This window comes from Setaria viridis, chromosome 4, assembly GCF_005286985.2.
Source record: "Setaria viridis chromosome 4, Setaria_viridis_v4.0, whole genome shotgun sequence".
Lineage (NCBI taxonomy): Eukaryota > Viridiplantae > Streptophyta > Magnoliopsida > Poales > Poaceae > Setaria > Setaria viridis.
This window is the reverse complement of record NC_048266.2, coordinates 17,877,811-17,901,672: the sequence shown is the minus strand read 5'-3', so window position 1 is coordinate 17,901,672 and position 23,862 is coordinate 17,877,811. Positions and strand designations below refer to the sequence as shown.

General features: G+C 43.0%; 1 non-coding gene across 1 annotated transcript; it reads right to left on the bottom strand.

Annotated features, from left to right (window-relative positions):
* Positions 1-2,492: 2,492 nt before the first annotated feature.
* Positions 2,493-2,631, bottom strand: LOC117854374 (small nucleolar RNA Z247). Its single transcript, XR_004640298.1, has one exon. It is a non-coding gene; the product is annotated as a small nucleolar RNA Z247 (small nucleolar RNA).
* Positions 2,632-23,862: the final 21,231 nt, after the last annotated feature.

The window sequence follows — 23,862 nt, the reverse complement described above, 5'->3', positions numbered from 1 at the left end:
CGATTTTAGATATAGAATTGTGAGATAATAGGTTGCAAATTTGAGGAAAAACATGAATTCTAGGACTTAGGTCAGTTGCAGGATTTTGATGTACTCCTGATTTGATTCTAATTTTTGACCTTCTCCACTCCAAATTAGCCAAAGTGCTATTAATAAAAGTTGTTTGAAATTAAATTTTTTACAACTTATATTTGGACAAAAATTCAAGTTTGTATACAAAATCTCAAGTTCCCTATTTAACTCCAAAAATAGCTTTTTAGGGGCAATTTGGACATTTCACTTCCTCTTCTTAGTGACTAATGACTTTCTTAGGTTTAACTACACCTAATTAAGGTAGAGTTGTTACATGCACCAGGTATTGAAAGACAAGAATTAGAAACAACAAGTGGTTCTGAAGTGAAAATAACAGTATCAGGGATGGAATCCGCAGGCGATCCGACAGCCAGAGAAGATCCAGGCGTAGGTGCGGAAACACCCGGCTCAGACTCGAGTGTAGGCACAGTTCCTGATGGCATTGTCGGTACGGACTCGGGCACAGACACAGTTTTGCGTGTGGGCGCTAGCGCAGGCGAGGCGGGCGTGAACCCTAGCCTTCCACGCGTCAAGCCGGGAGAGGCCGGACCGAAGATAGGCGGAACAACAGCCGGTGCAGGTACGCCAACCTAGGTATCGGCACCTGATTCTCCTCGGACTGGTAGAGGATTTTCTCAGAAATTGCTGCCGAGATTTGCTGCACCGGCTGGGATCAAGTAACTCTATGTATCTGCATTTAAATTCTCCTACACAATGCTAGCATCAGTAGAATTAGTAACATTATCAATACAACTTACATCCTCCTGATTACGAAGATGATTAGGCAGGAGAAGAATTTTATTTCTAAGAAGAGCTCCTGCATTTGGATGGAGATGAGCGAAGGGAAAATATGATTCATCAAAAATAGCATCTCGAGAAATATAGATCCTACCAGTGGCAGCATCTAGACACTTGAACCCTTTGTGCATGGAACTGTAACCAAGGAAGGTGCATCTACTAGAGCGAAAAGCTAATTTGCGATTATTGTAGGGCCTCAAATTCGGCCAACAAGCACACCCAAAAATGTGAAGGGCGTTGTAATTGGTTTTCTCATGAAGCAGGCACTCAATAGGAGTTTCAAAATTGATAACCTAAAAAAGGAAGAAGATTGATGAGATAGGTGGCGGTCAAAAAGGCTGGATGCCAATATTTGAGAGGCATAGAGGCATTTGCAAGAAGAGCAAGACCAACTTCTACAATATGGCGATGTTTTCTTTCAACCATGCTATTTTGTTGATGTGCATGAGGACATGAGACACGGTGTGATATACCAATTCTTTGAAAGAAAGTTTAATTTTTCATACTCTCCTCCCTAGTCAGTTTGCATAGACAGAAGTTTCTTGTTGTGTTGTCACTCAACTAAATTCTTAACATTTTGAAAAACTTGGAAGACATCATATTTCTTCTTTAGGAGATATATCTAGGTATATCTCCTATAATCGTTAATGGAACTCACATAATAAGAATGATGGCCAACAAACATAGGAGCCGAACCCCACACATCTGAATGAAAAAGTTCAAGAGGAGCACTGGATGAATTTATTGAACTAGAATAAGGAAACTGATGGCTCTTGGCCATTTGACATGAATCACAAACCAACTCAGGACTAGCAATGCTATCACAAGGGAGATTATTATTACTAAGCACACGCTGAACAATAGGAAAAGCAGGATGACCTAGACGATTATGCCACTTAGAAGTGGATGGTTTATTGACACCATAAACTTCTTTGCTAACTCCTTATGAAGAGATCGACTCTAAGGGATAGAGATCTCCTTTGCATCTACCTTGATGAATAATTTTCTTCATTCCCTGATCCTTGATAAAAAAGAATTGTGAATGAAACTCGAGAAAAGCATTATTATCAGATGCTAATTTGTGGACAGAGACAAAATTTTTCTAAGCACTAGGAACATGAAGAATATTTCTATAGATGCAATTTTTGGCTAGGGGTGTGTAAAGTTGAATGACCAATATTACTAATTTTCATACCTGAACTATTGGCCGCTTGAACTTGTTCTCGACTATTGTATTTGTCTCTAACCGTCAACTTGTAAGTTCTCCAGTAATATGATCTATTGCACCGCTATCTGCCTACCAATTTGTATAAATCCATAACCAGCTGCTGTAGTCCCTGCCACCTTAGTGTTTTTCTGGTCATCATCTTCATATTTATACTAGCATCTTGGTGCTTCATGACCCACCTTCTTGCATATCTGACAAGTAGGTTTAGCACTTAGGCTACCTTGCTTGGACTGTGCTCCGCCATTGGTGTTGCTACGGCCTTGTGAGCCACAGCCGCCATTGTTGCGACCATGGTTTCGGCTGCCACCATTGCCACATCCCCAAAAACCTCCATGGTTTGCCATATTTGCCAAGGATGAGTACTGACCACCATCATTATAAGCCTTAAGGCGCAGCTCATAGGACATCAGATGAGAGTGTAACTCAGAGAGAGGAAGGGGATCCGCATGGCCAAGCATTGAAGATACAAAAGGATTGTACTCAAAGTCAAGACCATTAAGTATATGAGATGCCATCTCACCATCATCAATGAGTATACCTACTGCAGCAAGCTCATCCTTGATTGCCACCATCTTTGTGAAGTAGGTTGATGAAGTCATGTTACCCTTCTTGAGAGTAGACAGCCGCATGCATAGATTCGTCAAGCGTGCTCTTGAGTGGGCTGTAAACATTGTCTGCAGCGCACTCCATGCCCCTGAGTTGTCTCCGCTGCCACTTGTGCAAGCACTTCTTTGATGATCTTTGGCCACCCATGAATCATACTCAGGGTTGGCGACGATTTCCTTTTTGTCTGCGGCCTTCACCACCTCCATGGTCTTGGCCGGTTCTTTGACAGATCCATCTCGGATCCCCATAAGATGCGCACAACGCACAGTAGGAAGGAATTGGGCTTTCCACAAGACGTAGTTCTCCCGCGTGAGCTTCTCATGCACGAGAGGTCCAAGTTGCGCTGAGGATGGGGCTGCTGACAATGATGCCATGATTGCACTCGGTGATGTCTAGATGTATTGTGGAAGAAGACGCTCTGATTACTATGTAAAAGAATAGAACGTGGTTGCCTATCTTGGCTCGCCACGGTTGCATGTTTATATAGGGGAGAAGTCCCAACATATTACAATGCTAGTTGTTGCAGATATTGGTTTGGTTGGTATACTGTTACATCAAGAGATCTATCTCTAACTATCTATCAACCAAACCAAACTACAACAATAATATCTCTAAGATATACAAACCAAGCCACATATGATAATGCAGGGGCGGACCCATAGGGTATGCTAGGTGGGCCACAACATACCCTGGGGCCCAGCACCTCTACGGGAATTACAAGCAGTGAAAGGTGACGGAGCCGTGGTGTAGGAAGAGCAGGAATAGCTGAATAGGACAAGAGCACGGAGACAAAGGAAACTGGTGGCCTGATGGGCCGTAATGTGAACCCTTCAAACCCCTTGAAGTTGAACCAAGGCCCAGCTATACGGGTATATGCCTAGAACCCCAAGCCGCCACGACTCCTCCTCCTCCACCGCACCAAGGCCAGCCGGCCAGCATGTGGGAGTCTTCTTCTGCAGTGACCAGAAGCTCACACTGGAGCTCTGCCACCTGTCGCAAGACTTCTTGCACAAGACCACAACCAAGTTCATCTTCCACAAGGAGAACTTCTAATCGTTCACAAGGAGGTTTAAGATTAATCTATCTTTTGAAAAAAGTTATTTTCTTATTTGAAAAAACTTATTTTCTTAAATAGTTTTTATTTATTTATGTATGAGTGTTTTTTTATTTCACTTCGTGAGTTTATTGAATGGACCATCAATCCATCAACATTCTTAAATTCATATCTTGTGAGGTTGTGATTTATAAGTTTTCTACCCAAAAGTTTAAAACATGATTCTATCGTTACATGTTTGTTTTGCTATAGTGTCTAGTTAGTTGTCGTACTTACATTACATAGACATTGTTTTTATCAGAACGGTTGGATTATGAAGAGAGGTGGAGATATTGCATCTCTTTTTTAGAAACACGCAGCAAAGAAGGCAGCAGCAGCTACTGCTTCAAACACTATCCCATGTCTAATTGAATCTTTTGTGGAAGAACAGAATCAAGAGCAGGATGGAGTGGTAGTTGAAGAAATTACGGATCCTGTGTCCTTGCCTCCGCCACTGCAACCACCCACATCATAGCCGCCAGTTTATGGCATCAATCGCCTTCCACATGATCCAGGTGAAAGGCAACCCATCGAAAGTTATCATATTAATGATCAAGATGCAATTCAAAGAGTATATATTATTAAAGGCCCATTCAAACCTTTTAATCATGATTTTCCATCAAGAAAAATTGGAGTTAGGGATTTCCAATTCAATTTTGTATGGATGTATAATCATGAGTGGCTTGAATATAATATCAAGAAGGATTTTGTGTTTTGCTTTATATGCTACTTGTTTAAGAAGGGTACTGGGTCAAATACATTTATTGTTGGTGGATGGAATAATTAGAATATAGGAAACAAAACACTTCTCAAACATAGTGGTTCTATGGCACACAATGCAGCTCAGGAGAGATACATTGGTTTTATGAATTCCAAGGTAGCAATTGATTATCACATTGAGAAGTGAACTGATGAGGATCTTCGTCTTTATAAGAAAAGGTTGACACATTCACTTAGATGTATCAAGTTTCTTTTGCATCAAGGATTGGCATTTCGTGGACATGATGAAAATGAAGAGTCTAGCAATAGAGGAAAGTTCATTGAACTTTTGAAGTTTCTTGCAGGAAATAGTGATGAAGTGAACGAGTAAATTATTCATTGTTGTGCCGTAGAAACTAGAAAGAAAATAATTGAAGAACTTGGTGATGAGCCCTATGCAATTTTGGCTGATGAGTCCAGTGACATATCACATAAAGAACAACTAGCTCTTTGCTTGCGTTATGTTGATAAACTTGGAAGGCCTTGTGAACACTTTATTGGAGTTGTTCATGTAGATGATACTAACTCTTTGTCACTTAAGGAAGCTATTGAGGATTTGTTAGTCATGGATTGACTATGACTCAAATTAGAGGTCAAGGTTATGATGGGGCTAGCAATATGAAAGGAGATATTAAAGGGCTAAAAATATTGATCATGCAAGAACCACCTTCTGCGTATTATATTCATTGCTTTATGCATTATCTCGAACTAGTTCTTGTTGTTGTTGCCAAGAGAAATACTGATTGTAAGAGCTTTTTTCATCAAGTATCTATCTTATTGAATATTATTGGAGTTTCTTGCAAGCGTCATGGTATGCTTCGAAATGCTAGGCTTGAGAATATCAAGAAAGCACTTGAGTGTGGTGAGGTTGAATCAGGGAGTGGATTAAATCAAGAGATGAGTTTTCCTAGGCTTGGTGAAAATCGATGGGGCTCTCATTACAAAACTATATGCAAAATCATTACTATGTATTCCTCAATCCATGATGTGCTCATTGATCTTGGAGATGATATTTCACATAAGGATGATTGGACAAAGATACATTTTGTGCTTGGAGCATTTGAAACCTTTGAGTTTGTTTTCTTTGTGCACTTAATGTATATTATTCTTGGATACACAAATGGGTTATCCGAGTGTTTGCAGAGAAGGGATCAAGATATTCTTAATGAAATCTCCCTTGTTAATGTGGCAAAGAACAAAATGCAATAGTTGAGTCTGATGGTTGGGACCACTTCCTTGAGATGGTTGGGACCACTTCCTTGAGAGGGTCACTTCTTTTTGAATTAAACATCATGTTGAAGTTCTTGCTATGGATGGTGATTATGTGCCGTATGGAAAAATCACCAAGGTATGCCCGTGCCTGAAACCAAACAAATGATGACCATTTTAGAAGAGAAGTATATATTGGTATCATTGATCAAATTAGTCAAGAGCTTGATCATCAGTTTGATGAGATCAATATGGAGCTACTTTCTTGTATGTCAGCCTTCAATCCTTCCAATTTATTTGCTTCGTTTGATGCATAGAAGGTATGTAGATTGGCTGAATTTTATCCTAAGGACTTCTCTAACAATGATTTGCTAAAACTTGAATTGCAACTTGATAATTATATTGATGACATGCGATGAGATGATAGCCTCAAGGGTCTAGACAACATTATTGATCTCTCAGTTAAGCTTGTTCAAACATGGCGGCACAAAGTGTATGACATGGTTTACTTGCTTCTCAAATTGATATTGCTTTTACCAGTGGCAACAATGAGTGTTGAAAGGGTATTTCTACAATGGTTAAAGTGAAAACAAAGTCAAGGAATAAGTTAGGTGATAGTGTTTTGGACGATTGTCTAGTCACATTCATTGAGCAGGATATTTTCTTCCAAGTGAATGAAGAAGATATAATCAAGACATTCATGTCATTAAAAAAGTGCCGGGTAACAAAACGGACAAGTAATATTGTAAGTTTCTTTTATGCTATATTTTGAACTATTTGTATTTCATTTGAACTATTTATATTGTGATTTATTATTGTTTCTAGTTTAATCTTTGAATTTAAGACTTATCATGTTATTTAGTGCATATGGTTCACCGAATTAGAATATGATTTTACCAAATTATAAATGGTTTTATCGAATTGCATAAGATTTTCAGCATACCCTGTGGTAAAATTCTAGGCCGCCACTGCGATAATGTTTTCTAACACTCTGATGCTTTGCGCCCCTCAGCCTTGTCGAGGCCCGTATCCTCATGGCTAGCATCCCGACCGAGCGGATGGCGCCAGGCGGCGACAACAACACATCGTGCGGCATGGTCTCCGTGGTGTCCCACGTCCTGGAGGTGCACCATGGGTCCATGGCCCCTTCCGCTGCGTCCACCTCACCCAGGTCCACATGGCATCGCACTAGGCCGAGATGGAGTGCTGGCTCAAGCTCCTCGCGGAAAAGGGCATTGAAGAACTGGCCTTCTGGCCTTCATCAACCGCCCATGGCTGCTTGACCACCCTCTCCCTGCCTCGGTCTTTAGCTGCGCCGCCCTCACTAGCCTTCACCTCGGCCTCTGGAGGTTTCTGGACACTGCCAAGCTGCCGCTCGAGCGTGATGACGCCCGCTTTCCCGACCTCCGCAAGCTCGTCCTCAGCTTCGTGCACTTGTGGGACCAAGACCTTGCCTTCCTGCTCGAAAACAGCCCCAACCTGGACGACCTCACCATCATTGGAAGCCAGACCAAAGTGAACCTTCACCCAGCAGTCTGCATTGCGTTCAGGTGGCCATGGCTGGCTTGACACGCATATCTATGGAGAATACTCCTGAACTAGAGGGGCTCTTCATGTGGATGATGATGGGTCCGTGTGATGACGAGAGCTCAAGGATCAAGATTGGCCATGCTCCCAAGCTGCTCATATTGGGATATTTGTAGTCAGGACAGCAGGAACTAGAGATCAAGAGCACCAGCATCAAGGTCGTATTAAATTCTGTTTCCTTGTGCATTCCTATCAAAAATATATGCTAATATGTGATCTTATAAGTTTCTATTTTGATGCATCGCATTTGCAAATTAATTTGCATTCTAGGCCCGTACAAAGGTGAGTCCAAGCACCACGGTCCCTAGTGTTCAGGTCTTGGCTCTGGATGTGCAATTTGATGTCCAAAATGAAGTCAAGATGGTGCCTAGCATCCTCAAATGCTTTCCCAATGTCAAGATGCTTCATGTTTACGTAAAACTTGCCAAACCCCTCCTGTTTTATTATTTATATCCTCTTTATTGTGCATCATCGGCGTTTGCACTAGCTTACTAGCTTGATTTGATAAGTTTTTTCATGATTCATCACCATAGCTAGCTGAACTATATGTATACTTTGGTTTGATCTAATTTACAGTCACAAAATGCTGATGAGCCCAATGGAAAGCTTAATCTTGAGTTCTGGCAGCAAGCTGCCGATATTGAATGTGTCCAACCACATGTGAAGAAGTTTATTTTCCAAGACTTTTGGGGGAAGAGAAGTGAACTAGCATTCCTCAAGTTCATCGCTAAGAGAGCGGGGGTCCTTGAGAACATGGTGGTTGTGGCGGCCTCTGAACATTTCTCTTCGTTGGATGATGTGGAGGCCAAGTTGATTCCTTTGACCTCAGAAAAATGGGCCAGTGAAGACTGTCAGCTGATTGTCTTCAAGAGTCTAGTTTGTCAAGGGAGGTCTCCTGCTTGGAAATTCCTCATACCATCCGTTCTTAAACGGAGGTATCCTTTTGATCTCTGGACTGCTAATGCTGAATTCAACAGCGATGCCAATGTGCTTCATCATTAGAGAACTAGTCTCTGAGTTGGTAGCTTTACAAAGACTGGGAAGGTTTACTACCATGAATGTTTGTATGTGTTGAAGTCAATTAGCAGTTCTATTTCTTGGCGAACTAGTGTTGTGTGGACTTATTATTTGAGAGACGCATCTGTTAATTCCAAATTTTCTGATTTCTATAGCAAGATGTGGCCTGTTTTGTGATCCTACATTGCAGAACTTGAGCCAAATTTGTCTAGATGCTGGTGGGGGTAATGTGATCCTACACTGATGATGTTTTACTGTACCTTGAGGCTGTTATATTGTGACATTACTGAAGCTAGGTTAGTTAATTTTCCTAGGTCTATTTCTTCGCAAACCATTTGAGTTTTGCTTAGAGTATTTAGGCCAACTTTTATTTTTGTTTCCAAAACTGTATTGTTGCATAAAGGATATGTTATTGTACTGTCTGATGAAGCAGTGTGTTTGGCCCTAGTTGTTCCTCATGTTAGGAATATCACTTGTATTCATAATAGGGGCACTACGCCCCATATATATACAGGTACAGGGAGGGGGAAATATACACAAAACCCCCTAATAGACACGGTAAAATACTAACAGTACATATACATCTAACACCCCCTCTCAAACTCATGGTGGGTCAAGAACACTGAGTTTGGAAAGATAAAATCTGTGTTGAACACGGGTCTGTGCCTTTGTAAAGAAATCAGCCAACTACAACTCTAAAGGCACATACTGAAGAGCAATAATCTCACCCTGAACCTATGATCGTGTATAAGAAACATCCACACCAATATGCTTAGTAAGCTCATGCTTCACCAGATCACGGGCAATACTGAGAGCTCCTGTATTGTCAGACAAAAGAGGAGTCGACACAGAAATTGAAACACCAAAATCCTCCAGCAACCACCGTAACCAAGTCACCTCTGCCGTCACAAGCGCCATAGCACGCAACTCAGCCTCAGCACTCGAACGAGAAACTACTACTTGCTTCTTAGTCTTCCAAGCAATAAGGGAACCACCAAGAAAAACACAATAGGCAGAAAGAGATCGACGATTAGAGGGATCACTAGCCCATGTAGCATCACAATGTGCCTGGAGATGTAAGGAGCTAGAGCGCGGAAAAAAAGACGGCATGAAAGAGTCCCACGTAGATAACGTAAGACACGAAGAAGGTGACTATAATGAAGATGAGTAGGAGCTGAAACAAACTGACTCAGGATATGCACAGCATAGGAGATATCAGGACGAGTAACACCAAGATAAACAAGATTCCCAACAATATGTCGATAACGAGTGGGATCCTCAAGAGGCCAACCATCAGTGGCTCGAAGATGAACATTAAGTTCCATGGGAGTCTCAACAGTTCGCTAATCAGTAAGAGAAGCCTGATCAAGAAGATCCTAAATATACTTTTCTTGAGACAGATAGAAGCCCTTAGATGTAGAAGAAACCTCAATCCCAAGAAAGAAACAAAGAGGACCAAGATCAGACATAAGAAACTGCTCACGGAGACAGGCCTTGACAAAGTCAATATACTGAGGATCATCTCTAGTAATGATCATATCATCGACATAAAGAAGGAGAAGAGTCCGACCATGTGGCGAAGTGTGAACAAAAAGTGCAGGATCATGAGCACTAGCAGAAAAACTAGCAGCAGTGACCATAGAGGCAAAACGCTGAAACCAAGCACGAGGAGCCTGTTTTAGGCCATAAAGCGAGCGACGAAGATGACAAACCATACCATCAGAAATAGAATACCCAGGTAACGGCTGCATATAGACCTCCTCACGCAGCTCACCATTAAGAAAGGCATTCTTGACATCAAGCTGAGAGATGGACCACTCACGAATAGAGGCCACAGCAAGAAGAGTGTGAACAATGATCATGTGAGCAACAGGGGCAAAAGTCTCATCATAGTCTCGACCATGCTCCTGCTGAAAACCATGAGCAACAAGATGAGCCTTATAGCGCTTAAGAGAGCCATTAGAGCGCGTCTTCACCTTATAAACCCACTTACATGTAATAGCGTGCACATGTGTAGGACGAGGAACAAGATCCCACGTGTGAGTACGCTCAAGAGCGGCAATCTCCTCAGCCATAGCGTGCTGCCATTTCGGATGAGGAAGAGCATCACGATAAGATGCTAGCTCCAAAAGAACAGTAGCATCATAAGTAGAAGGAGAATAATAATCAGGATGTCTACGAAGATGATGACTATGATGAAGAAGCTGCTCAGGAGGGGAATCCTCTAAAAGAGAGGCCTCAATAGGAGAAGATGGCATAGCAGATGGATCAGACGAAGACGACACAACAGAAGAAGATGGCATATCAGAAGGCCGTACACAACGAGTATAGACATGTGTCACTGGTAGCTTCACAGAAAAATCAGGAGCCACAATAGGACATTCCAAAGAAGTAGACTCCGAAGAGAGCACATCAGCACAATGGACAGGCGAGGAGACTACAGGTGGAGGCACTGGAGGAGGTACCTGACGTGATAAAGGTGTGATAGCAATAGAAGTATCAGGTAATAGTAAGAAGGATAATGGATCAACCAAAGATGCAGGGGAAACATCAGCAGAAGGACGAGGATAGAAAGGACAAGATTCATCAAAGACAACATCTCGAGAAATCCGCATCCGACGACCAACCGGATCCCAACAGCGATATCCCTTATGCTCAGAGCTATAGCCGAGAAAAACACACTCAGTAGACTGAGCGGTCAGCTTCGTGCGCTCACGCGGTGCAAAAAGCACATAGCACACACAGCCAAAGAGATGAAGACTGGAATAGTCGGGCGACTTATTCAGAAGATGCTCAAAAGGAATCGCACCATGAAGAGCAGAAGAAGGTTGAATGTTAGTCAAATAAGTGGCTGTAGACACAGCCTCAGCCCAAAAATGAGGCGGAACAGAAGAAGCAAGCATAAGAGCATGAGTAGTCTCAAGAAGATGACGATGCTTGCACTCGGCCACACCATTCTGAGCATGGGCGCCAGGGCAAGAAAACTGAGCAAGAGTGCCTTGCTCAGAGAGAACCTGATGAAGAGCTACATAAAGATACTCGCCGACAGAGTCAGCATGAAAAACACAAATAGAAGTGTCAAAATGAGTGCGGATCATAGTAGTAAAAGACTTGCATATGGATAATGCCTCGGTACGATGTTTCATAAAATAAATCCATGTATGATTAAAAAAATCATCTATGAATATAATATAGTATCGATGACCCCCTTTAGAAACAAAGGGAGCAGGACCCCAGACATCCGAGTGAACAAGATCAAAAGGACGCTATGACACAGACTCACTGGAATGGTAGGGAAGCTGAATCTGCTTCCCCAACTGACAACCCTGACACTGAGATAAAGACTCATGACCGAAAACTAACCCTAGAAGACCACAACAAATCAAACTAGATAGACGAGAGCCACATAGATGACCCAAGTGATGATGCCACTGATCAAAAGATGAGGTCGACGAAGTAGCCAAAGCGGAGCCAACTAGACTGACAGGCACAGCGGAAGGAAGACGAAGCTAGTCAAGTGCCCAAAGACGCTGAGAATCACGACGACGAGGGCCAGTACCAACCAGTTGACCTGTGCGACGATCCTGAACATAACAAAAATCAGGATCAAGAATAACACGACAGTCATGATCAGTGAGTTGGCTAGCGGACATGAGCTGCATGGTCACATCAGGAACATAAGAAACATCAGAGACATGAAAAGAGTCAGATACGACAGTGCCATGTCCTACAACAGGAAGAGAAGAACCATCGGCTGTATGAACAGTGGGAGAACCAGGTGGAGAACGTATGGAAGAAAGACAGGTGCAATCAGGAGTCATATGAAATGAAGCACCAGAATGAAGAATCCATGGACAAATACCTGGAGTAGACGTGGAAGGTGATCCCAGAGTGGAAGACTAAGAAGCAGCAGCAGAACCTGTAGGTGCAGAAGGCTGAGTCACAAAACCCGCAGCTCTCGGTGGCGTAGAGGAAACAAGGCGACTGAGCAACCTGATGATCTCCTATGTCTCAGAACCAGCAGAACTCCTCTGAGGACCTCCAGAACCAGAACCACCAGTACCATTAGTACCCAACGAAGAACGAGCAGAACCATCAGTAGCACTAGTACCCTGTGAAGAACGTCCACCATGGCGAGACTGACCCTCACGAGACTAAGGCTTCTTCTTCCTGTAACAAAAGTCCTCCACATGGTTATCCTTGCCACACTAGTTACATTTAAGACCTCCACCCCCTCGACTCTTAGAAGAAGGCACCACAGGAGGAGGAGCAGTAGGACGAGTGGAGGAGCTGGCGGCCAAAACTGAAGAATACTGCATGAATCCAGCAGCAAGAAGGTGAGTCTCCTCATTACGAACAACGGCAAGAGCCTCCACCAAGGAGACACAAGGATGACGAGCAAGCAGTTGTGCACGAAGTGGCTCAAACTCATCCCGAAGGCGCGTCAAGAAGTCGTAGGTACGGTGAAGCTCAAGAGCCTGCTACTAACCTAAGCAGGACTGACAAGTGGTAGGTGACAACTGAGGACCAAGAGTGTCAAGATGACACCAAATAGCAGAAATCTGAGCATAGAAATCATCAACTGTACCATCACCCTATCGAACAAGCTGCTCCGGACGAATGGCTGCAAGAAAGGTAGACTGACCAGTCGGCTCATAATGCGTACGAAGAAAAGCCCACATCTGATGTGCAAAATCAAGCTCAACAATATTAGCCAAAACCCTATCCTCCATACTAGCAACAAGAATAGAAGCAGCTTGAGCATCCTCATCAACCCATGCTCGGTATGTAGTAATCTGAGACTCATATGACGCAAGGCCATCATCATAAGCAGCAAGCAGCTTCACACATCCGCATCATAAGCAGCAAGCAACCGATCCATCTCTTCAGCCGTAGCCTTGTCTGGAATCACAGGCTTCGCAGGAAGCACCGGGGATGTGGGAGCAGTGGGACGAGGTGGACAAGGCAGCTTGCCAGTAAGAAACTCCCAAAGACGAAGACTGAGCATATGAATCTGTAGACGGGGAACCCAATCTCGATAGTTAGTGCCATTGAACAGCATTGGACAACACAACACTGGGACACCACCAGACGAAGGAGACGAAGGAGCCATGGCGACGACGAGAGCACAAGTAGAGCAGTGGCGGGCGACAGCTAGAGCGCAAAGGAACAGCGGCGCAAGCTTCTTTTCTGATTGTTTTCTTTATTTCTTTTCTTTTTTTCTTTTTTTTTGCCTGCTACTAGTACTCAATAGCCAAATCGAGCACTGCAGGAACAAAGCAGCGCACGAACACAACCAGCAAAGAGTACGCAGAGCAACTTTTTTTTTTGATAGACGGAGGCAACGGCTTATCCCTTCACGGGAGGACAGGCAACAAAGGCTTATCCCTTCACGGGAGGGGAGGCTAATCGCTTCACGGAGGCTTATCCCTTCCCAACAAATAATGGAGGCAGCACCCAGGCGAGCGGACGAGCGAATTCGACGAGTCCAGGGGTGGCGAATCCAGCGGAGCCGACGAATGGACGAAGCCGGCGCGACGAATCCGGCAAGGCTAGGGGCGGCACTGGCGGCGAATCCGGCGACACGGACGAGCGGAAGATGGCGTGACGGGGACGGCGACAATCCATGGGCGGGTGGACGACGACGAGCTGCCGGCTGGCCATGGCAACGAACCACGGGCGGACAGACGGTGACGAGCCTTGGGTGGGCGGACGGCAACGGAAGGAATCGACGATGTGCTCAAAATGAAGAGCAGAGGAAAATCGATCCAATGGAGGCACGCAAGTGCAACTTGCGGGAAAAAAACTAGGGCTGATGAGAAGAAATCTAAACCCTAGTTTGGCTCTGTAGCATGTTAGGAATAGCACTTGTGTTCATAATAGGGGCACTAGGCCCCATATATATACAGGTACAGGGAGGGGGAAATACACACAAAACCCCCTAATAGAAAAGGTAAAATACTAACAATACATATACATCTAACACCTCAAATTAGTAGAATATTATATATCATTTAGATGATTTCCTATGACATTTAATCAATGTCTACCGTATTTACAGGTGTCAACCGAAAGCATGTTTCCTCATGAAACAGTTACTTACTTTCTGGATGTGTGTCCTTGGTGTAGATGCCAGAATAGTATATTCCACTATGTAAATGGAATTACAACTCTTTAAGGTTGGAGCAGGGGCGTGGCTGGGGAGCGCTCGCACGTCACCCGGGGATGGCCCTGTGGCGGAACCGCCCAACTTAAACTGGCTTAAGTGCGTCTAATTGCTGTTAGAGCAACAATTATCCAAAACGCACTTAAAACAGTGTAAGTCCGGTAGTCCGTCAAGGGTTCTGTTCACAGAACTCCTTCAAAACCTCCACGGTGTGTTCCATAGCCAAACATTAGGATCGCTTCCGCGATGGGATAGCATCAACAAACATTACATTTGTACATACATACAAAAGGTACGAATTATTATAGAACGTAGTTTGAAGTAAACTTAACAATGCAGGTTAGAGGGATTCTAGGAGTTTTAAACATAAACTGGTCCAGGTGGGAGATGCACATAAGAGTTTTTCCTTCTGAGGGTATTGCGAGACTCATAACAATACCCTAGTTTTTCGGGGCTTCCTCCTCTGCGGGCTCCTGCGGTGCTTCTGAAACAGCCACAAGGGATAACCCTGAGTACGGGGTACTCAGCAAGGCTTACCCGACTAACCAATATAATAGTCTTTCTGGAACTACATGATAGCTGTTTAGTGTACTGGCTGACTCACCTTTTGCCAAAAGAGCTTACTAAAAAGTGAGGCCATAGCTTTATCTTTTAACTCAATTAAGTTATTACCTAACCAATTTAAATGATGACAAAAATATGCCTTTGCAAGCAGTAGGAAATTAAGTCATACAGCAAATTAATTTCGAAAAGACCTTGCATTCAAGAGATTATACTACGATGCTCAACAGTGATCAAGTGCATTCATAACCGAGAATTGCGGCGATCAGGATCAATTTACATCCTGCAGGAGAGTACCCTGATCACCAGCTATGTACGACTGTACGGGTCGTATGTAACGACTTTTTGATTAGCAAATCCAATGATTGGGAATAAGACTACCCGAACCCAGGGACGCACCCCCACATGGGACCCCACGTCTGGCCCGATCACCATGTGAGTTTCAGGCTACGCCCCTGCCAATCTCCAGCACGTCAAGCGCGGGTACGAAGTATTCCCGATCAGAGAGTTTACTAACCTACTGGGCTTTACTGGTCCCATACCCAGTAAGTGATCAGATGTCTTTCACTTGATCAAAGGTTAAGACAATGAATCGGGCCTTAACCAGATTAAACTAGCAGACAGAACTACAACCTTAGCTTCTGTCCGCTTCTTAATTTCCAAGTCATCTTTCCATAATTAACATGCATGACTCAATATTTACCTTAAGGTTTGGTAAACCAAGTATTTAAGCAACTAAGCAATTCTAGACTTGGGTTATTTTCTAAAGGTTTGAACAAGTGGCAAAGATGTCCTTAAAACAAGGTATGATAATGCACAAGAATGGGTTTCAAGCAACTCCTAGACTTAGTGCATACATATAGCAAATAACCGATAATGGACACATGAGATATCGACTCCAAAATAATAGGTATAATGCACCGGGGCTTGCCTGGGATCAACAAAGGTTAGTTCTTCGGAAAACCTCTTTAGTAAAAGAGGCACTTCAACATTTCGCGAACGATGTCCATCTCCAGCTGAATTCCACGAATCCCACTTCAAGAGTTTTGACGTCTACGATTCAGCATATGCAGGAGTTAGAGATGCAAACTTTTGAATATAAGACTATACAACTTTCCTTCATGATAAAGTTGCAAGCCAACAGTGGCTACACAATTTATCATGATAAAGTTGCAAGCCAGCACACAAAAACCCGAAAAGATTAACCCACCATTTTTATTTCTTTTACTAATCCTACCTTAGACCTTTTATTTTATTTTTAAAAGCATTATAATAATTTCCTAATCTTAAAACTTATTTCCTATGACTTAATAATGATTTGTGGATAATAAAGCATTTTTCAAGTTTTATACATTTAATAATGTTTAAGCATTTATTTAAATACCTTAAATAAAAAGGCATTAAATAAATACCTAAATTTTTATTATTTTTCCTAGGGTTTAAGAATTTTAATGCATAAAGGAAAATAAAACAATCCTAATAAAATTGGTTTCACTAATTTTGGGCACTTCTAGAATTTCCTGTGAATTAAATGGTGAAAACCGGATTTAATCTATTTATCTAATAAAAGAAAACCTAAGGTTTATTCATAAAACTTCGGCCCAAACTTTTCTCACCCAGCTTGCTTTTACCCACCACTACTTCCACCTAGGGCCCACCCGGCCTCCTACTCTCCTCCCTTTCTACTTACTGACGAGTGGGGCCCACGGCCGGCACCTCTCCTTGGGCCGAAAAGTGGCCCGCCAGCTCTTAACCTGCGACGTGTGGGCCTCCCTACGGCAGGCCCTTTTGGGCTGGCTCCCCCTTCTTTCCTCCTTCTTAACCACCCGCCGGCCCCCCTTTTCTTCTCCACTCCCACCTGGGCCTCATGGCCCACTTCCTTCCCAAGCCGACGATCAGCTCACCGGCTCTCCCTCTCTTCCTCAAAGATTAACGGTCCACGAGCGCCCCCGCACTAACGGGCCTCTCCTACCGTAACTTGGCATCACGGCCCAAGTGCATCAACGACCGGCCTGCCTCCCCCCCTCCTCCTCACAACTTCCCTGGCGCACGGGCCCCCAACACCAGGGGCTTCTTCCTCCCTGCGCCAAAACAGGGGCGCAACAGCAAGGGGGCGGGGCTCACTGGCGGCGCCTCCCCGGCGGCGTGCCCGGGCTGGGGGCATCCCCAAGCCGGGGCTCCCCCACAGGCGGCGGTGACCCTCCTGGAGGTGGCCTATGCTGGGCTACCCACGAGCAGCGGCGCCATGGCCGGCGGCCGGCCGGCGCAAGGACCGGCAGCGGCACAAAGACAACCTCCGACGCGACTTACGGCTTCTACGCAACCTAGCTACTCTCCGAGGACCAACAATCAAAGGGAAAAAGGTCGGCATGAAGGAGCTCACCGAAAGGGTGGTGGTAGCGGCGGGCGGACCGGTACGGCAGTGATTACTGGCTTGCCGACAGGGAGATGAACTTCGGTTGGGTTGAGGGCGTCATGGCGGGGCTATAGAAGCTGCTGAGGGGTGAAAACGTGAGGGGAGACGGTGGCGCGGTTGAGTTGGCCGGCGGCGGCGCTGGTTTGCTCACACTCGGCTCGCACGGCAGTAGAACAAAAGGCGGCGGGTTAACTGGATGAGGGCAAGGCGATAGTGATGCAACTTTTACCGTGCATGACATCCAGCTCGGCTCGTGGTAGGTGGCGTGGCGCGGACGTGGCCGTCGCGCTGGCCGGCATGCGCAAGAGCCGGCGGCAGCACGGCACTGTCATCTCTGTTCCTTCTGTTCTTCTTTCTTCCTTCCAAACCGACATGTTCATGCCTCAATTGCTCAAAATGTTCCATCTCAACTCGTAGAACTCCTTTAAGTAAACTTGTAGAGTAGTCCAAGTACTACATTTGATAGATTGGCCTCCAACCAAAATAAGCACCCCAAGATCGAGATTTTGAAGCTCAAAGTTCCTGTCAACATTTCCTGTTAACTGAACCTCCACGATTCAGTTTCGACAGTCCTCAAGTGTGGTCATTTACCCTCCTTTAGACCCAATTTCAGTGGCCCAAACTTAGGCCATATAGTCCAACCACTCACCATTCGTGCTCTACAACTAATAAGGATTCCATTTTGCACAAGGAACCATATAACTTTTACACTAGATTTTTCTGAATTTGGCTCCAAACATTGCTAACCAATGCTGTTTTTCAGACTTAGGATTATTTCAGCAAGGATCCCGAAATCTGCTCATTTGCTGACTTTTGGCTCCATTTTGAATTCAAACCTTCCACTTTTTCTGGACGACAACATTTCATTTACCTTCTCCATAGTCCATATTTCACTAATGTCCAAAAACATCTGCTCACTTACAAGAAAAATTCTCCAGAAATTGGCTCCAAAGTCATGTACTCAACATCATTTTCAGACTTAGAAATTTCTCGCGTCTTCTCGGCTGAAATCAGCTCAAACTGCCATCTTTGGACTTCAGTATAAATGTGAATTCTCCACTTTTTCTGGCCCACAACATCTTACTCTGCTTGTCTAAAGACCATATTTCATTAATGTTCAGAAACCTTTGCCCCCTTACATGAAAATTTACGCAGAAACCCATTTCGAAGTTGGGTACTCGTTATGATTTTTAGATTCGCATATTTTCAGACGGAAAATAGTAACTTTGTTAATTCCTTCTTTGATTATATTTCTGAGAGATCTAGGACTTGAATTAGATCCCAAGCTTCACCCTTTTGAGTTCTAAATACTCTCAAGTCTCCATTTCATATCTTAGCCAAATCTATCCAAATTTGAAACTCCAATTTGCAAATTTGCTCAAATTTGACTTTGGCTCAAATTACCTTCCTCTAATCCAACTTCACCATTAACTTCTTAATGTTATTCTTAAGCTATCATTAACACGGGGTGTTATAGCTCTCCCCCTTAAAAGAATCTCGTCCCGAGATTCCAGGGGTTAAATTCTTGGCTTGAGAATGGAAAGGAAACTGCCTCAGATATAATATTTTTCTCTTGTCTGTGTAAGGAAAGTGAGGTGGTGACTTTTGTTCATCTGATACTGACAGTTTCAAATAACTCAGAATATTTAGACCCTAGGTCTTCAGCCTGTTCCCAAGTAGCTTCATCTGGAGCATGATTCTTCCATTGCACCTTGTAAATCTGATACTCTTAGTTCGAGTATTGCTGGTCTTCCGATCCAGAATTTTCATACGGACCAATATATTTCGGAGCTAATTTTCCTTTGACTCCAAATCGGTGTACTCCTTTCATCGGGGATACTCCGAAATGTACAAAGTCTCAAAATAAAATTCTAAAGATCTTCTTCTTTTATCCGGATAACTTTTCTATCGGGACTGAGCCATTTCAAGATTCTTACGAATTTTTCTGAACTTTTTCCTCGGCTTCGATGACTAGATCTGATCTCAAATGTGCTCTTTCTCTTGGTTCTGACCAACTTAAAGGTGTCTTATACCTATGGACATATAATGCTTCATAAGGTGCCGATAGACAACATTCATCCCATTTCTTTGAAAAGGTAAGAGCACAGGTTCGAAGCATATCTTCCAAGGTTTGGTTTACCCTTTCTATTAGACCAAGAATTCTTTGCTCCTAATAAGGGTAGTTCCCATTGTCTCATGCATTTATTCCCAGAATCCAGAGATGAATTGAGAACCTCGATCAGAGACAATTGTCTTGGGTATTCCCTGTAAAGATACTACCCGAGACATATAGGTTCCACATAAGCTAGCATACGGTAGGTGGTCTTGACAGGAATGAAATGAGCCGACTTAGTGAGTCGAGCTACGATAACCCACATGAAATCATATCCCTTTGAGGTAGTAGGAAATCCTGCTATTAAATTCATGGAAATGTCTTCCTACTTCCATTTAGGAATGGTTAAGGGTTGCAATAAACTAGCCGATTTCTGATGTATAGCTTTCACCCTTTGACACGTATCATATTCAGATACATACTTGGCTATTTCCTTTTTCATTCTTGTCCACCAAAATCATTGCTTCATGTATTAATACATCTTAATACTCCCCGGGTGCATAGAGAATCTTGACATCAAGTTTCATCTAAGATCTTCTTTCTCAAGCCCATCTTCTTGAGTACTATTATTCAGTTTTTGAAATAGAACACCCACTTTTCATCCTGGTAAAACAAGTAACATCACCTTAGCTTACTCATTTTCGAAGTATTCTCATTCCTTTGTCCTTCTTCTGAGCTTGTTCTATTTTTTTCTTTAAGGTATCGTGCAAGATAAGGTTATGCAGGGTACATTAGTTTTGTTCGGATGATAAAATCTCTAGTTTATAGTCTTTGATCAGTTTCAGCCATCTCATGCTTCATATTCAAATCTGACTTCGGTAGCATCCGGCCATTCCAAGAAAACTTCTTACTTCACAAACAGTTGTTGCTGATTTCTAATCCAATACGTCCTTGGCTTTTGCAGGATCCACTTCAATTCCTTTCTCGGACAAAACATGCCTAAGGAATGGAGCCTTCTTTAGCCAAAACTCACACTTACTAAACTTGGCATATAGTCGATGCTCCAGAATCTATCCAAAACAATGCGCAAATGCTCCGCATATTCTCCTTTATTCTTGTTCGTCAAAACCTTTGCTTCAAAGCTTGACATATCTTACTATTCTCAGGATTCCATGCAAACTCAACTTTTTAGAAACTTGTTAATATTCATGTAATGCTCACGTCCCTTCCTGGTAGTTAAGGAACTTCTTTCGAATAGACTTTTGACCCGATCCTTGGCGCGAAATTTGAGCCTTCTCATTCATATTTCCCCCTCACTTTGGAAAATGGAGATCTCTGGCGAAACCAGTCCTTCTATAGTTATGTTATAATACGGCTGTAGATTTGCAAAGGTAGTGGTGCTTTAATTTCTAGGTACTTATGGGTTTGTTGAACATGGAGTGTTATCTGGGTTCTGGATAACCCATGGCTGATATGACAATTGTCGTTGGGGGCCTATAAGTCAATCTAGCAGGTTCTCGGTAGATAACCTTCAGCTCCTGAGGAATACTTTCAGATGCCTCAAAAGAAATGTCCTCCCACTCCAAGGACTCCTCCTTTCCAAGGGCTTGTCCAAAGCTTTCATCTTCTCTGGGGATTACTATGTTCATGGCAGAGCTATAATTTGTAAAAGTACTTGGGAGCAATTCCTTTTCTCAAACTTTAGTGTTCATACATTCGGGAGCATATTGCGCCAGATGGTTGAATGCACTTATATACTTCCGAACACTCTTGTGCCTTTGCTAAGCTTTAGAAGTTACTCCAGCTGCACTCTCATAATCCCTTTTTAACACGAACTGGGCACAAATAATTGTCTTGAAATCTTCCCAAGCTATCTTCTTTCCGACAGGTTGCCTAGCCAGATAGCTGGTCCACTATGTGCCTGCAGGACCTTGGAGTTAAAGTTCTGCAAGCTCAATCTTTTGAGTTTCCATACATTGAAGAATCACACATGTGTCCATAACATATATAATATTTAGAATTGCATGTAATTCTGCAACAATTTGTCTCATGTTTATACAGTGATTAGGGCCCGACATGTGCAGGAAAATGCCACTCTTAGCAGCTTTAACAAGCATGAGTAGAATGCGTTATCTTCTTCCAAATCTGTTCCAGAAAACTCCTGGCATTCTTCTTAGAGTTAAACATCAAGGATATGAAGTACCTGGTCTGGAAAATTCTTCTCGATAAAGGTTAATAATGCTTACTTCATTGCAGAACACAGGATCTACTAGCTTTTTCCCTGTTAGTGTCTCTGCCAGCAATACCCCAAAACTGTACACATCTCCTTAGAGCTTTACATTCTGACATAAAACTCCCATCGGCGCCTTATATGTTCATGCCAAAAAAAACTTCACAGCCAACAACCATGTTTACTTGGATTAGCTTTCCTCTGTAAACTGAACCATAGCTTTCCTTCCTAATCAAGGACTCTGTGAAATTCTTAGTGACCTGAACTCGATTCTTGTAGAAAACTTTGCAGAAGTTCTTACTAGAAGAAACCAACGGTGATTGCATTATGAAGGACTTTCTCCATTGAAGTATAAGGCATCACGATAATATGAATAGCGCCACGAAACCAACAATGGGGATACATATTTTAACCCAAAATTTTAATCTTGCTGTATGCAAAGAAACAACAACACATGCGGGTATATGCAGCTCAAATACTCCGCCGCAAAGACCTTGATTGCCATTGAGTGTAACAGCTGTAACCTTTTTGGAACACTCGGCACTTTTCCCATGAGATGATTGCAAGACGAATTTAGCGGATTGATAACTTGTAGATCACATAGAGCAGCTGGGATAGTACCTATCCAATTGTTGTGTGAAAGGTTAAGAATAATGTCTCCAAAAGTTGGTGTTATTGATACTGCTTCGATTCCCAACAACCACGTTAATTCCCTGTATTCTGAATGTTCCTGTTCAGCAGTCTAGCCTGCTCAGCTCTTCAATTCATAAGACTAGCAATAGCATCAACCAAGATAGGAGTTTATGGTGGCTCTGCATCACGGGCTCCCGACCCAGATTAAATGTGCCTCCTTGGGTCCGATATTCTGGGGTCACAGAGATCCAACAGACCGCAACTCATTAAACTTCCCTTCATTCCTTAATATCATTATTCCCTGCATTTCGCAAACCTTGGGTACGTGTCTCTCAGAAACAACTCCCTCAACATTTTCCTTAGCTAAACAGCTGATTGGGCTCCATGTGACTCTTTCTAAATTCTCTTCCATTCCCACACCAAGGCTATCCAGATTTTCATAGGCATGCAGATCTACCTCTTAAGATGCCAGTTCAATTATACCCATATTGTTACCCACAATATCCTCCTTTCCTTTCACTGCTACCGGGGCGAGTGGATTTGTCTTCCTGAAGGTAGGATAGTGACTTAATTTTTGCGCTGGCAATTCGTGCCTGCATCTCCTGTATTATGAATCGGAGAGAAAAGATTTCATCTTGTTGTTCTGATTTCTTGACTTCCAATCGATTTACCTTGGCTTTCATGGTTTCCTGATATATCTCCGAGGCATTAAGATCAATGGATTCCTGGGCTTTCGTCAATTGGTCTCATATTCATCCAATTTCTTTAACCGCTTTTCTCATAATTTTTCCCATATTACGATCCCATGCAAGAGCTGCCATCTTACTTATATCGAAATCATACGGAGTATCATTTTCCCTCATCCTTGAACCTTCATTTTTTTCTCTCTAATAATATTACTAGAATAGGCATCTTGATGAAGAGTATTTATTGAAGTCCTTTAATCTCATGAAGTGACTGCAATAACGTCGTGCTCTATTTGAGAAAAATCCTTCAAACCTTTATACAATGCTTTCAATATTATGGTCCTGATTTCTGATCCCATAATTCTTGTCAGACTGGATCCAAATTATTTCCTATTCTTCTCACACCAGATAGTCTAAGTTGTCCTAATTGCTTACTCACATAAGATTTTGTGTGCATCCGTCTGTCTTGATCTTTTCTTCTGCAGTTCTCTATTACATCCACCCTTACTACGTCTAGCTTCTATTGCACGGGATGGGTTTAGACCTAACGGCACTCTCCAAACCCAAAAATTTTTAAATATGAAATGCAAACATGATGCAACAATTCCTACGTACTTTCAGACTCATATGCACACTCGTAGAAAAATTGGTGGCATCGTAATCTCTCCCTAATAATATACTACCGAATACTAGCGACACGCAGCAAACAGTTAGCATCTGCAAAACAATCAACTAGTTAACACTACTA